The sequence below is a fragment of the Dendrobates tinctorius genome, unplaced genomic scaffold, assembly GCF_039654945.1.
Source record: "Dendrobates tinctorius isolate UK_male_01 unplaced genomic scaffold, ASM3965494v1 ptg000051l, whole genome shotgun sequence".
Lineage (NCBI taxonomy): Eukaryota > Metazoa > Chordata > Amphibia > Anura > Dendrobatidae > Dendrobates > Dendrobates tinctorius.
In genome coordinates this window covers 3,039,398-3,052,864 of record NW_027361719.1, presented here as the reverse complement: position 1 = coordinate 3,052,864, position 13,467 = coordinate 3,039,398, and the positions used below count along the sequence as shown (strand labels likewise).

At 44.8% G+C, this 13,467-nt stretch overlaps 1 protein-coding gene across 2 annotated transcripts in view; it reads right to left on the bottom strand.

The window, feature by feature from the left end:
• The window catches only part of PFKM (phosphofructokinase, muscle), a 128,946-nt gene that overhangs the window by 100,442 nt on the left and 15,037 nt on the right, over positions 1–13,467 (bottom strand). Inside the window, exon 1 of one of the 2 annotated variants that reach the window (XM_073576688.1) lies at positions 2,209–2,227. The exons of the other annotated variant lie outside the window; for it this stretch is intronic. The gene's annotated coding sequence lies outside the window, so the exon portion shown is untranslated. Of the gene's footprint in view, positions 1–2,208; positions 2,228–13,467 lie in introns of those variants that run through there. 2 annotated transcript variants of the gene reach the window in all.

The window sequence follows — 13,467 nt, the reverse complement described above, 5'->3', positions numbered from 1 at the left end:
CTGGCTTCTAACCTCAGACTCTTTGACTATCATATCTCAGGCTTGTCCATGAGAAGTGACTCAGCGTCAAATTATTACTGTAAGTAATGCACAAGCATTAGGCCAAGTCACACACCAGGCAATGTGGTACTTTTAATGGCAGTTCAGTTACTGCATAATGCAGCAAAAAACACGTTGGAAACATCTGAAAATTTTTGACATTTATAAAGCCAAACACAGTTCTACAACAAACTTCTGATGATAATTACATATAAAGCACAGCAAGCATACATGTTTGAATGGTTTTTAACATAAACGATTTATATTGTGTCCTCTCTCAAAAGGGAAAATCTGATAAAATTAAGAACAAGATACAATAAAAAAATGCAAGAATCACAATGAAAATAATAAAAAACAGCAATTCACATATCAATCAACTGTTCAAATTGCAATGAAAAAAAAGATCAAAATAAAGGAAAGTGAACTGCAAGAAAATTTCCAGTAGTATTAGTAGATTAGCAGCTGCATCGCTTTGCTCAGGCTTGCTGGGTTGAGAAATAAGGATCGCACATGCACGATAGATTATGTGCAAATCACAGGTACAAGATTTTAACCTATATGCCAAAGAGGTGAATGGGAAATCTATGGGGTCCTTGCACTAGGGATCTGATTACACCCGCCAATCTGGAGCACTAACAGACCGTCGTTCAGCTGCTTGTTTGATAATCCAGCGGTTATTAGTCCCATTCAGAGCTTGGGCACACAACCGTATTTTCAGTCAGTGCTATTCTTTAAAAAACAGACCACACTTTTACCAATGTTATTCAATGGGGCAGGGCAGATGAACAATAATAATAATTTTATTTCTATAGCGCCGACATTTACCGCAGCATTTTACATTTCAAAGGGGACTTGTACAGACGATAGACATTCCAAAAATTTTTTTTTACTGACAAACTGCGTGTGGATAAAAACTGCAGCATGCGCGATATTAATCCTATATTTGGGTGACACTCACCTATTCAAGTCTATAGGAGCGAAAAAATAATCAAATGCCATACGGAGACACAGCACAGCCTCCAATTTTGACTGATACATTGCAATTCTGTAGCACAGAAATCTACTGTATAAATGGTCTTGTAAATGACTAATAGCTGCTGCCGTAAAAAATGGATTGTATATGGATGACAAGGAAAAAAAAAAGTCCCACTTTTCTGTCGTGTGATCTGTAACCTTCACGATTATGAAGAATTGAACTCTCCTAGAAAACACTTGGTCACGGTAATTTTGCAACGTAAATGGGACACTGCACATAGAGCTGTGCTGCTCGGCGTGCACAAGGGGTACATACATTACTGTATAGGATTAGGGTCAATGTAAAGTGAATAGCAAAAATGTCTTATTATTTACTGTATGTGCTTTCTAAGGGTATGTGCACACGTTGCAGAAAATTTCTGCACAAAAACCTGAATCCCTTCCCAGAAACCGCACCTATTTTTCCGTGGCGGTTTTTGCGCGGTTTTGATGCGTTTTTTACCGCAGCGGTTTCTAAAAGCATGGGAGAAGCCTAAACCGCGGAAAAACCGCAAAATTAATGTGCATGCTGCGGTTTTTACCGCGATGCGGTTTTTTCGCGGTAAAAAACGCATCAATGTGCACAAAAAGTGCAAAATGCATAGAAATGACTGTGCACCTTATTTTTAGCGGTTTTATAGTGAAAACCGCGGCAAAAGCCGCTAAAAAAACGCTGTGTGTGAAGACTATGGTCACTTGTCCGTTTCATATCCTTTTGTATCAGATTCGGTATAGAAGAAGAAAAACGGAAGTATAAAATAAAAGATGGAAACTAATACCAAAATGGATCCATTTGATGGATTTATTAAAACAATGGATGAATCATCAGACATACATTTTTTCTAAAGATAAAGTTTTTTGGAAAGACAAAAAAAGTAACAGACTACATTTCTGGTGTGTCCAAAAACAGTAGATGAAAAGAGTCAAAAAGAATCACAATTTAGGGGGGGGGGGGGGTGGCGGGGATGATAAATTCTGTAGCTTAAAGCTTTATTTCCACGTTTATGTGAACGGAGCCCAAGATGCTTGATAACAGAACATTATGTAATAAATATAAAGTGTCAGACACACACATGCAACAATTTAGAAAAGTCACCACTTTACAAGAACATGCCGGCATTACACACAGAGGAATTATCCTTAGAATCTACTAACCAGTAAAATTCTTCTTTCTTTTGGTGAACTGAAAACAGGTGAAGAAGAGGTAGATACCTAGTGAGACTGTCACCGAAATAAAAAGTTTGATAATAAACCTATCAAGTTCAATGGCAGCGCACATAGCCTGTGGCTGCAGTTATTGGCTCATTGATATTTATAGCAGTAGCTCTGGAGCCGGCAGCAGCTGCTGGAAAAGCCCCTCCTACCGGTGAGACGCGGCGTAGCTGTGACACAGGGGACAGCTGAAATAACCCTAGCATAAGTTCAAGCACAGCAGCCATCAAAGTGATACAGCACTTTTCATTAATATTGGAAAACACAATTTTAATAATTCTATGTATACATCTATAATATTAAAATGAAAAACAATTAAATGAACACACTGGCGCTAACCCACCACAGCAAGGTACGCAGCAGCTGGGATCAAGACAGAGTGCCAATTCTGCCTGTAAAAGAGCTTAGGAATAATATTGGATGATGCCGCGCTTGAGGATGAGTAACCGGAAGGAACACTTAACTTTATCCTTCTATGTCCACATGATGGTAACAGTACGGTCCACCACAAAGTAGACCCTTTAAATGGCCACTGAGACTATGCCTAGGGTTACTGAAAATTGCCTAGCACATAGGGTCACTCCAAAGGACCCTCTACAAAGGCTGATGCCGACTGAACTACTGCCCGGAATGTACAAATCACAAGTGGCAAATAACAAATATCAAACTGATTGGCAGTCACCACAAAAAGGACATAGATCCTTAAATGTAGCTAAACCACCACAAGGGATCCCCCCAGGGAGCAAATTGTTCCATTACTGCAGGTAAGGAAATGCTCAAAATATAGATATTGCAGGCCACTTGTTCCAATACTTCAGATAAGGCAATGTTCAGAATACACATATTGCAAGTTATTTGTTCCAATACTGTGGGTGAGGCAGTGCCCACATTACAGATAATACAGGCAAGAATGCAGGTACATGCGGCCACTGGCTTACCTATGGAATTGCAGCGTGGCGTCCAGTAATGCAGATCGTGCAGGCAGTGTGTGCTCCTCAGAGGCGAAAAGTCGCGATGGTATGAGGCCCCTTTCTGATCCTAACACCGCTCAATAGTTAGTTACAGTGACGTTACACGCGAGCAGGTCCCGTCGGCCATTTGTTCTCTCCATGTCTGGTATCCAGGGACGCCACCGGCCGGGGCTTTCCTGGCTCTACTCAGTACATCATACCATCGCAGCCTCTTGGCTCTTAGTAGTATTGATAAAATCTCAGTTTTTTGTGCTGTAGATCTAAGGCTATGTGCACAGTTTGCGTTTTTGATGGGTTTTCGTGGAGTTTTTTTCCGCACGGAAATGGGTCAAAACTCTATGGAATCCATATGCAAGCTAATTCAATGACAATCCTGAAGTGTTATGCACATGATCAGTAATTTTCTTTAAGTATTTGCAGTGCGTTTTTAGCTGCAGCATGTCAATTCTTTATGCGTTTCTGCACCCACTTACTTCAATTGAGTCAGTCAAATCCGCAGCAAAAATGCAGGTGTAAAAAGGTTTGCAGGTTTGCAGAGTTTTTGTTTTGCATTTTATTGTCTTCTTATGGTGTTTAACCACGCTCTCATCTGTGTGACAGCATGGGAAACACTGGCGCGGTAGTTCTTATCGACGGCAATGCTACCGCTGGTTAGACCGTCGGTCAGAGCGCTGCGGGATCATGCTGTCAGATGTCAGCGAGACTCCGCAGCTGTGACTGTGACCCACAGGCATGGGCCCATGAGACTACTGCTCCCATCAGGCTCTGTCTGCTATCACTGATAACAGCCGCTGATGGCAGACAGTCTCATCTGTTGGCGACTGTGCTCAGTTAAAAAAAAAAAAAAAAGTAAAATTACATACATATTCAAATAAAAAAAAATACTCACCTTAATGCCCAATTCACGATGCCCTCATCTCCTAGAAATAATGTAAAATAATAAACCACCATATACTCACCTGTCTGCCGTAGTCCATGTAATCTTGAGTGTCCTACCGTGATCTCACGTGTACAACAGTCACATCAGGAGATGTGAATACTCTACCCGGCCACCAGCTATACACTAACAGAAGATAATCACTCCCGCAGTGTATCACTGAGCTGCGGTGAGAGTTCACTGGAGTTTGTCAACTCCGGTGCTCTCACTTACATCACCGCTGCGTGAGAACTTTCCCATGCAGCAGTGGTGTCGTAAGGGAGATCAACAGAGCTGATCAGCTGATGAACTCCGGTGAACTTTCTTACGGCAGCTCAGTGCTATACACTGCGGGAGCGATTACCTCTTGTCAGTGTATCGCCGGCCGTCTTTGAGAGCAGTCACTGATGTGACTGCTCTCAAAGTGACCAGGATCATCATGGGACATTATGAATTATCTTCTTGGTTGACAGGTGAGGAATATTGTGGTTTATTATTTTATTTTTTTTGCTGGAGACTTTGGCTTCGATGGATTAGGCGTTCAGTGAGTACGGTTTAATTAACATTATTAAAGGAGTCTGTGTCATTATTTCAAATAAAAGACTTTATTCTGGGTGTCTGTGTTTTTTTAGACAATATCACTAAGGGGTTACTAACTACTAATCTGTGGGTTTGATATCACCTGTAGGGTTTTGTCCTGAGGAAGAGATTCTGCATGACATCAAAATGCATTGATCATTAACCTGTTTAAAATAAAGCTTTGAAGAATATCATCCACCGTTCATCCTTATCAGCAGCGCAGATTTGGACACATACATCCGGTTTCACCATTATCCTCAGTCACTTGACCCGTGTCCTGCAGCAGGTCATCCATGCTTTTTACATATTGCTTAGTTGCAACAAAACAAGGTGAGCGTACCTCTCCCCCAGTGCACCCCATGATTTTAACCAGTTAAGACCCTATTTGTGATTTATTTGCTCTCCAGATTTTCTACTTCTAACATCTATTTGAACACAGTAAAAAATGTAGGGTTGATTTACACTGACGTTTTAAAGTTCATTTTGAAGCAGATGCGCTTAAAAATCCATATCAAAACGGTTTCAACTAGTTTCATGAAAAATTGAAAATTTAAAAAAAGATACAAATTAAGAAAAAAAAAATATTAAGGCTATGTGCCCACGTTGCGTATTTTATGGGTTTTCGACCACGGAAACGCGTAAAAAAACGCTAGTTATAATGCATCCCATGCAATCCTACGAGTTTCTGCAGTTGCTGTGCCAATGCTGTGGATTTTTCCACTGCGGAATCACATCGCGGTAAAATCCACAGCATGTCAATTATTTTAGCGGAATCGCGGCGATTCCGCTGCCATAGTATTGCATTGAAACGCTCACTTTACGCATGTGACTATGCCCACCATGCGTAAAGTGAGCGTTTCCTGTGCGGATGGTACCCAGGGTATGGAGGAGAGGAGACTCTCCTCCATGCCCTGGGTACCATATTCCTGTTATAGAATTAAAATAAAAAATAGAGATATACTTACCCTCTGTCGGCCCCCTGAAGCCTCCCGGTCCTCAGCGGCACTGCCAGCAAGTTCTGTTCCCAGGGATGCATTGCGACAATGACCTCTGATGACGTAACGGTCGCGTGGCTGCTACGTCATCAGAGGTCATTGTCGCAAGGCATCCCCGGGAATGGAACTTGCTGGCAGCGCCGCTGAGGACCGGGAGCCGACAGAGGGTAAGTATATCCCTATTTTTTTTTTATTATTTTTAACATTCTGTCTTTTACTATTGATACTGCATTAGGTAGCATCAATAGTAAAAAGTTGGTCACACTTGTCAAGCACTAGAAACCCGATATATACCTTAGTTACCAGCGTGCTGATGCAGGGAGCTGGTAACCAAGATACACATCGGGTTTCTAAGTGACGCACGCCCCTTAGAAACCCGATGTGTACCTTAGTTACCAGCTCCCTGCATCAGCGCGGCGGTAACTAAAGTACACTACGATGCCGCGCGCTCGGCGTCGCTGGTGCTGATCGCTGGTGAAGCTGCCTGTTTGACAGCCCACCAGCGATCATGTAGCGACACACCAGCGATCCTGACAAGTTGATATCGTTGTTGGGATCGCTGGTGAGTCGCTATGTGTGACGGGGCCCTAACACCCCATAGGTCTGCAGCACAGCAGGACTGCCAAGTGGCCGAGGCTTTGCCCTTTATAAAGCATGTTATATTTTAAGGCAGAAATGTCACCTGAAAAAAAAAAGATCTTGTCATAGATCCAAAACTGTAGTAATGACATGACATCTTCATGTATCCAAAAATATCCCAGAAATATTTCTCCCTGTATACAAGACAAAACATACATTATAAAATGTGTGATGTAAAGAAACTCAGACAGAGTGGTCTTCAGAATCCGAGATTAATAATGTATTCATGACGAAGCAATGCAAAATGCCGTCAGCCAAGCAGGTCTGTCTCCAGCACGTAAGTAGAGACCAGTCAGGGAGTGGGGCAGTGAGAGGCCAACATTGACCTGCCTCTTGGACTAGTTAGCCAAAACTCATGGTCCCCGGATGACTTAAAAGTATGTTTTATCTGAAAAAACTGCAGCGTTTCAGTGTAAGGCCTCATTCAGACATACGTGTTGCATCCATTTTGTTCACAGATACATGTACGTCACATGTCGTGTCACTGCCTTTAATGTGGGCTTGCTCGCCAAGCCCACATCATTCCCGGCAGATGATGACTGATTTAATCAGCCACCATGTGCCTCTAACAGCTGCGGGGGAAGTGAAACCAGACAGCGACATTTAACAAGCACTGTCAGAGGGACGTGCCATTCCAAGAGCCCATGACGTGATCGCGGGGCGCCGAATGGTTATGATGCATCATGATTTTCTCTATACACTACAGTTCTAGTATAGTCTGATCATCTAGTAAAAGCGATCAAATGATCGCAGCTTCAAGTCCCCTAAAGGTGACTATTAAATACAATTAAAAAAAATAAAAAAAACACGAGTTCAAATCACCCCCATTTTGCTCCATTAAAAATAAACAAATGAAAAAAAAAAAATACATATTTGCTACATATCTACCTTTTTTTTTTAAAGCATCACGCTCTAGGTATAGTATTTTTTTTTATCACTCTTCCCATAACTTTCACTAAAGGATTTCAAGAATGTATTTAAAAATGTCTGACTTCTGGCCTCAAAGAAAATCTACAGCAGAAATTCTGGCAGTTACATCATGTAATCATTGTTTTGTGGGGCATTAAGGAGTCTTGTGTAGCGGCACTCTCGCCACGTGTAACCCGCAGAGGGTCACTATTGCCACATGTAACCCGCAGAGGGGCACTATCGCAACGTGTAACCTGCAGAGGGGCACTATCGCCACATGTAACCCGCAGAGGGGCACTATCATGAAGTGAAACCCGCAGCGGTGCACTATCGCCACATGTAACCCGCAGAGGGGCACTATCGCAACGTGTAACCCGCAGAGGTGCACTATCGCCACATGTAACCCGCAGAGGGGCACTATCATGACGTGAAACCCACAGAGGTGCACTATCGCCACATGTAACCCGCAGAGGGGCACTATCGTGACGTGAAACCCGCAGAGGGGCACTATCGTGATGTGAAACCCGCAGAGGGGCACTATCGTGACGTGAAACCCGCAGAGGGGCACTATCGTGACGTGAAACCCGCAGAGGGGAACTATCGCCACATGTAAAGGGCATGTCACACTAAGCGATATCGCTAGCAATATCGCTATAACTTGTGACGTTATAGCGATATTGCTAACGATATCGCTGTGTCTGATACTTACCTACGACCCGCTCCCCCGCTGGTTATCGCTGATCGCGCGAGAACGTCCAGGACCGTTTCTCGTCTTCAGCTTCCTGCGGCGCTTCCTGCTGTGACGACGAGCGACGCGTGGAGCCGTACGGGAGGACGCAGGATCGCCTGGTGTGACAGGTAAGTAGCGACCCCCGTCCCAGCGATGTCGCTGGTGAGATCTGCCTGTGTGGCAGCTCACTAGCGACCACTTAGCGATGTATCAGCGATCCTGACCGCGTCATATCGCTGGTCGGGATCGCTGGTACATCGCTAAGTGTGACAGGGCCTTAACCCGCAGAGGGGCACTATCGTGACGTGAAACCCACAGAGGGGCACTATCGTGATGTGAAACCCGCAGAGGGGCACTATTGCAATGTGTAACCCGCAGAGGGGCACTATCGCAATGTGTAACCCGCAGAGGGGCACTATCTACACGTGTAACCCGCAGAGGGGCACTATTGGGGCACGGAGGCCTAGAAGAAGTGCTATTGCCATGTCAATGCCTGGAGGCAGGCACTAATACAATGAGTGTGCTATTAGGTCGTGGAGGCCAAGAGAAAGGAATATTACAGCATGAGGGAAAGGAAGGTGCACTTTCAAGACCTTGACACCCAGAGGGGGATGCTATTATGGTGTGGAGGTATAAAAGGTGCACTGTTAGAGGGCTCTGTTAATGTGTGTACACAAAAGGGTACACTCTGAGGTCTATACATCAAAGTGTTTAAACCCTTCACCACTTTGTTTTTTTTTCCATTTTTGAGTTTTGTTTTGCTCCCCTTCTTCCCAGAGCCATAACTTTTTTATTTTTCCATCACTATGGCCGTGTGAGAGCTTGTTTTTTTCTGAGACGAGTTGCAGTTTTGAATGGCACCATTGGTTTTACCATATAGCGTACTGGAAATGTGAAAAAAAAATTCAAAGTGCGGTGAAATTGCAAAATGCTAAAAACTGATCTGCCATTATGATTCTCCGGGTCATTACAAGTTTGTAGGAAAAGCACAAAGCAAACAAGTTGTGGATAGGCAAGAAAAAAAACAAACAAACAAACCCCACCATGATAGTGGTCATAATCCAGAGTCAATGGATTGATGTGCACAGTGTGCTATGTCTGGCGCTCTTGCATGGTGTCTCTTCTCTCACCATGCAAGGGACGCCGGCTTACTCACCACCTCGACCCTTGGCATGCTTTTGCTTCCTTCCACTTCCTCATCTGTGTGTGTGCGCAGCAGTGTCCGGTGGCCAGTGCTTGAACCTCGTCCCCTGGTCCCAGATCGGCCAGTGCTTGAACCTCATTCCCTGGTCCCGGAGCAGCCAGTGCTTGAACCTCATCCCCTGGTCCCGGAGCGGCCAGTGCTTGAACCTCATCCCCTGGTCCCGGAGTGGGGCTCAAACAGGGACTATGCAAATCAGCACAAAGTCACACCCCCAGAGAATCAAATGTGTCACCCCCCCTTAGTAGAGGGCATAAAATTATCATCAAAGGCAAATTCACACATCTCAGGAACCAAATGGCATATTAAAAAAAGTATTCAGGGTAGCAACAGGAATGAAATAGCAAAAACTGCCCACTTTTGACATAGCAAAAAGTCCTCTTTAACCCCTTTACCCCCAAGGGTGGTTTGCACGTTCATTACCAGGCCAATTTTTACAATTCTGACCACTGTCCCTTTATAAGGTAATAACTCTGGAATGCTTCCAAGGATCCTGGTGATTCTGACATTGTTTTCTCGTGACATATTGTACTTCATGTTAGTGGTAAAATTTAATTTATATAACTTGCGTTTATTTGTGAAAAAAATGGAAATTTGGCGAAAATTTTGAAAATTTCACAATTTTCCAACCTTGAATTTTTATGTCCTTAAATCACAGCGATATGCACACAAAACTTTTCCCACATGTTTACCAAACATTTCCCACATGTTTACTTTACATCAGCACAATTTGGGAACCAAGCTTTTTTTTTTGTTAGGAAGTTATAAGGGTTAAAAGTTGACCAGCGATTTCTCATTTTTACAACACCATTTTATTTTTAGGGACCACATCACATTTGAAGTCACTTTGAGGGGTCTATATGATAGAAAATACCCAAAAGTGACACCATTCTAAAAACTGCACCCCTCAAGGTGCTCAAAACCACATTCAAGAAGTTTATTAACCCTTCAGGTGCTTCACAGGAATTTTTTGAATGTTTTAAAAAAATTGAACATTTAAATTTTTTTTTCACAAAAAAGTTACTTCAGGTCCATTTTTTTTATTTTACCAAGGGTAACAGGAGAAATTGGACTGCAAAAGTTATTGTGCAATTTGTCCTGAGTACGCTGATACCTGATATGTTGGGGGGAATCACTGTTTCGACGCATGGCAAAGCTCAGAAGGGAAGGAGCGCCATTTGACTTTTTCACTGCAAAATTGGCAGGAATTCAGATCGGACGCCATGTCACGTTTGGAGAGCCCCTGATGTGCCTAAACAGTGGAAACCCCCACAAGTGACCCCATTTTTTAAACTAGACCCCCAAGGAACTTATCTAGATACGTGGTGAGAACTTTGAACCCCCATGGGCTTCACAGAAGTTTATAACGTACAGCCGTACAATTAAAAAATCATATTTTTTTAAAAAAAATGATCTTTTCACCCCCAATTTTTATTTTCCCAAGGGTAACAGGACCCCAAAAGTTATTGTGCAATTTGTTCTGAGTACGTTGATTCCCCATATGTGGGGGTAAACCACTATTTGGGGGCATGACAGAGCTCAGAAGGGAAGCAGCGCCATTTGACTTTTTTGGCTGGAATTGAAATCAGACGCCATGCCGCGTTTGGAGAGCCCCTGATGTGCCTAAACTGTGGAAACCCCCCACAAATGACACCATTTTGGAAACTAGACCACCCAAGGAACTTATATAGATGTGTGGTGAGCACTTTGAACCAGGGCCGGACTGGGACTAAAATTCAGCCCTGGCATTTGAAGTTACACAGGCCCACTAGTCACATGGTGACTATATAATATCTTTGTACACTTGTAGGTTACAAGAAGGGAGAGGAGATTAACACGACTATATAACATGTCACAGCTGTGCCCAAGATTTCAGCTCAGTTCTATTTATTGCTTTTAGGTACAGTACTCCTCCCAAAGCTCTGTCCCCTTTTGTACGCACGGTGACAGAATTCCTGGCAGAACTGCTATCCATTGGGCAACCAGACCCCCTGGTCATAGCTGCCCCTATCATACCTCCCAACTTTTGAAAAAGGGAAAGAGGGACAAAGACTGCGGTGCGCGCCGCTGCAAATTTTAGGCCACGCCCGGCCACACCCATTTCACAACTAGTCACACCCATGTCCACGCCTTTTCACACCCATTTAGCACTGCTGATCACACTGACTGGTACTGAGGGCACAGTGGCTGGCATTATGGGCACACTGACTGTTATTAAGGAAGAGAGAAAACAGAGAGAGAGAAAAAGAAAAAAGAGAGAGCAAGAAAGGAGAGCGAGAGAGAAAGAAAGAACAGAGAGAAAGAAAGAGGGGAAAGAAAAAGAACAAAGAGAGAAAGAAAGAAGTAAAGAAAAGAAAGAAAGAACAGAGAGAAAAGAGAGGAAAGAAAAAGAAAGAGGGGAAAGAACGAACAGAGAGAGAAAGAAAAAAAGAAAGATTAGAGAGAGAAAGGAAGAACAGAGAGAGAGAGAAAATGAGGGAAAGACAGAACAGAGAATGAGAAAGAAAGAACAGAGAAAGAAAGAAAAAGAGAGAAAGAAATAAAGAAAGATTCTATAAAGATACTATAGCAGCCCGGCTCCCATTGTAGTGCCCACCTGAGCCTCCCAGTGCAGGACATATCATGATCCGCTCACATGGCCGGCATCCCCGATTCCAAGGCTATCCTGCTATCTGCGCTGTCGGACGAGGACACGGTGATGGATCTGAAGCATTCCTGGTTCCGTCACAATCTCCTCAAGAAATTATCTCATTTCCGGTCAGCCTCCAGCACATCACTTCAGGTGGAACGTCATGTGTGTGTTTTAAAATGCTTCTCGGGGCTCCGCCGTGTACTCCTGTGTCCGTGGGAAAAGCCAGCTTTGTATGCTTCGTACACACTTGGCTCCGCTCCGTACATTCCGTACACATATGGCTCCACTCCGTACACACACGGCTCAGCTCCGTATACCCCATACACACACGGCTCCGCTCCGTACACCAAGTACACACACGGCTCCGCTCCGTACACCTCGTACACACACGACTCCACTCCGTACACCTCATACACACACAGCCCTGCTACATCTACCCTGTAAACCCCTCCTGACCCCACACATACTTACCTCATCCAGCACCATGACAACAGCACAGCAGAGTCTTGCAGACACCAAGAGGCAAGGCTGAGCGCACAGGACCTGCGATGAGGTCACAGGAGGGGCGGAGTCAGGGGTCACATGATCAGGGGTCTGGACAAAGGCTCCTGATCATGTGACCTTTAACTCCTCCCCTCCTGTGACCTTATCACAGGTACTGTGAACAGAGAAGAGAGCAGGCAAGCGACGCTGTGAGTGGCTGCGGGGGGAGGTCTCATGCTACGGCGAGGATGGGGTGCGTGGGAGGGGGCGTGGCGGCTTATCTCCCTGCACTGCTGGAGCGTTGGAAACTATAACTGCCGTGCCCGCAGAGGGCCGGCGGCAGGAGCAACAGCCAGGCCAGTGGCCGCATCAGCTGGCTAGCGGCCAGATGATTGGGCGCTGCCGCCCGCGGTCCACATGACAGCGGCCCAGCGGGAAAATGCGCGGTTGGTTATATTACCAATCCGGGCCTGCTTTGAACCCCCAAGTGCTTCACAGAAGTTTATAACACCCGGGCATGAAGATAAAAAAAATCATTTTTTCCACAAACATGATCTTTTAGTCCCCAATTTTTGTTTTTTTTGCATTTCCAAAAAATGAATTTATTAGGGAATATTTTTCTTTTTATTTATTTGGCGATTTTTTATAAATTATTTTTACACTTTTTTTTTCCCCCCCGGGGGGGGACATCACTGTCATGTGTCAGATCACTGATCTGACAGATTGGTCAGCACTCTGTGAGATCAGCGATCTGACAGGCACTGAGGAGGCTTGTCAGCGCCTGCTCTCTGCAGGCACTGAGTAAGCCGCTTCCCTGCAGGCCCCCCGGCCATCTTGGATCCTGTGGACTGCAGGGAACGAGGCCCCCAGAGCAGCGCAGCACATCGCGCTGAGCTGGGGGTCTCAGGGAAGCACGGAGGGAGCCCCCTCCCTGCCGATGCTTCCCTAATCCCCCGGTACACTGCGATCATGTTTGATCAGTGTGCCAGGGGCTAACGCCCCTGACACATAGTGCCGGGTGTCAGCTGTGATAATCAGCTGACACCCAACCGCGATCAGCGGCGCCCCCTGTCGGGAGCGCCGCTGAACGCTGAAACATACTATCCCGTCCTCGGTCATAGGGGCCTGGGTACCCTGGACGGGATAG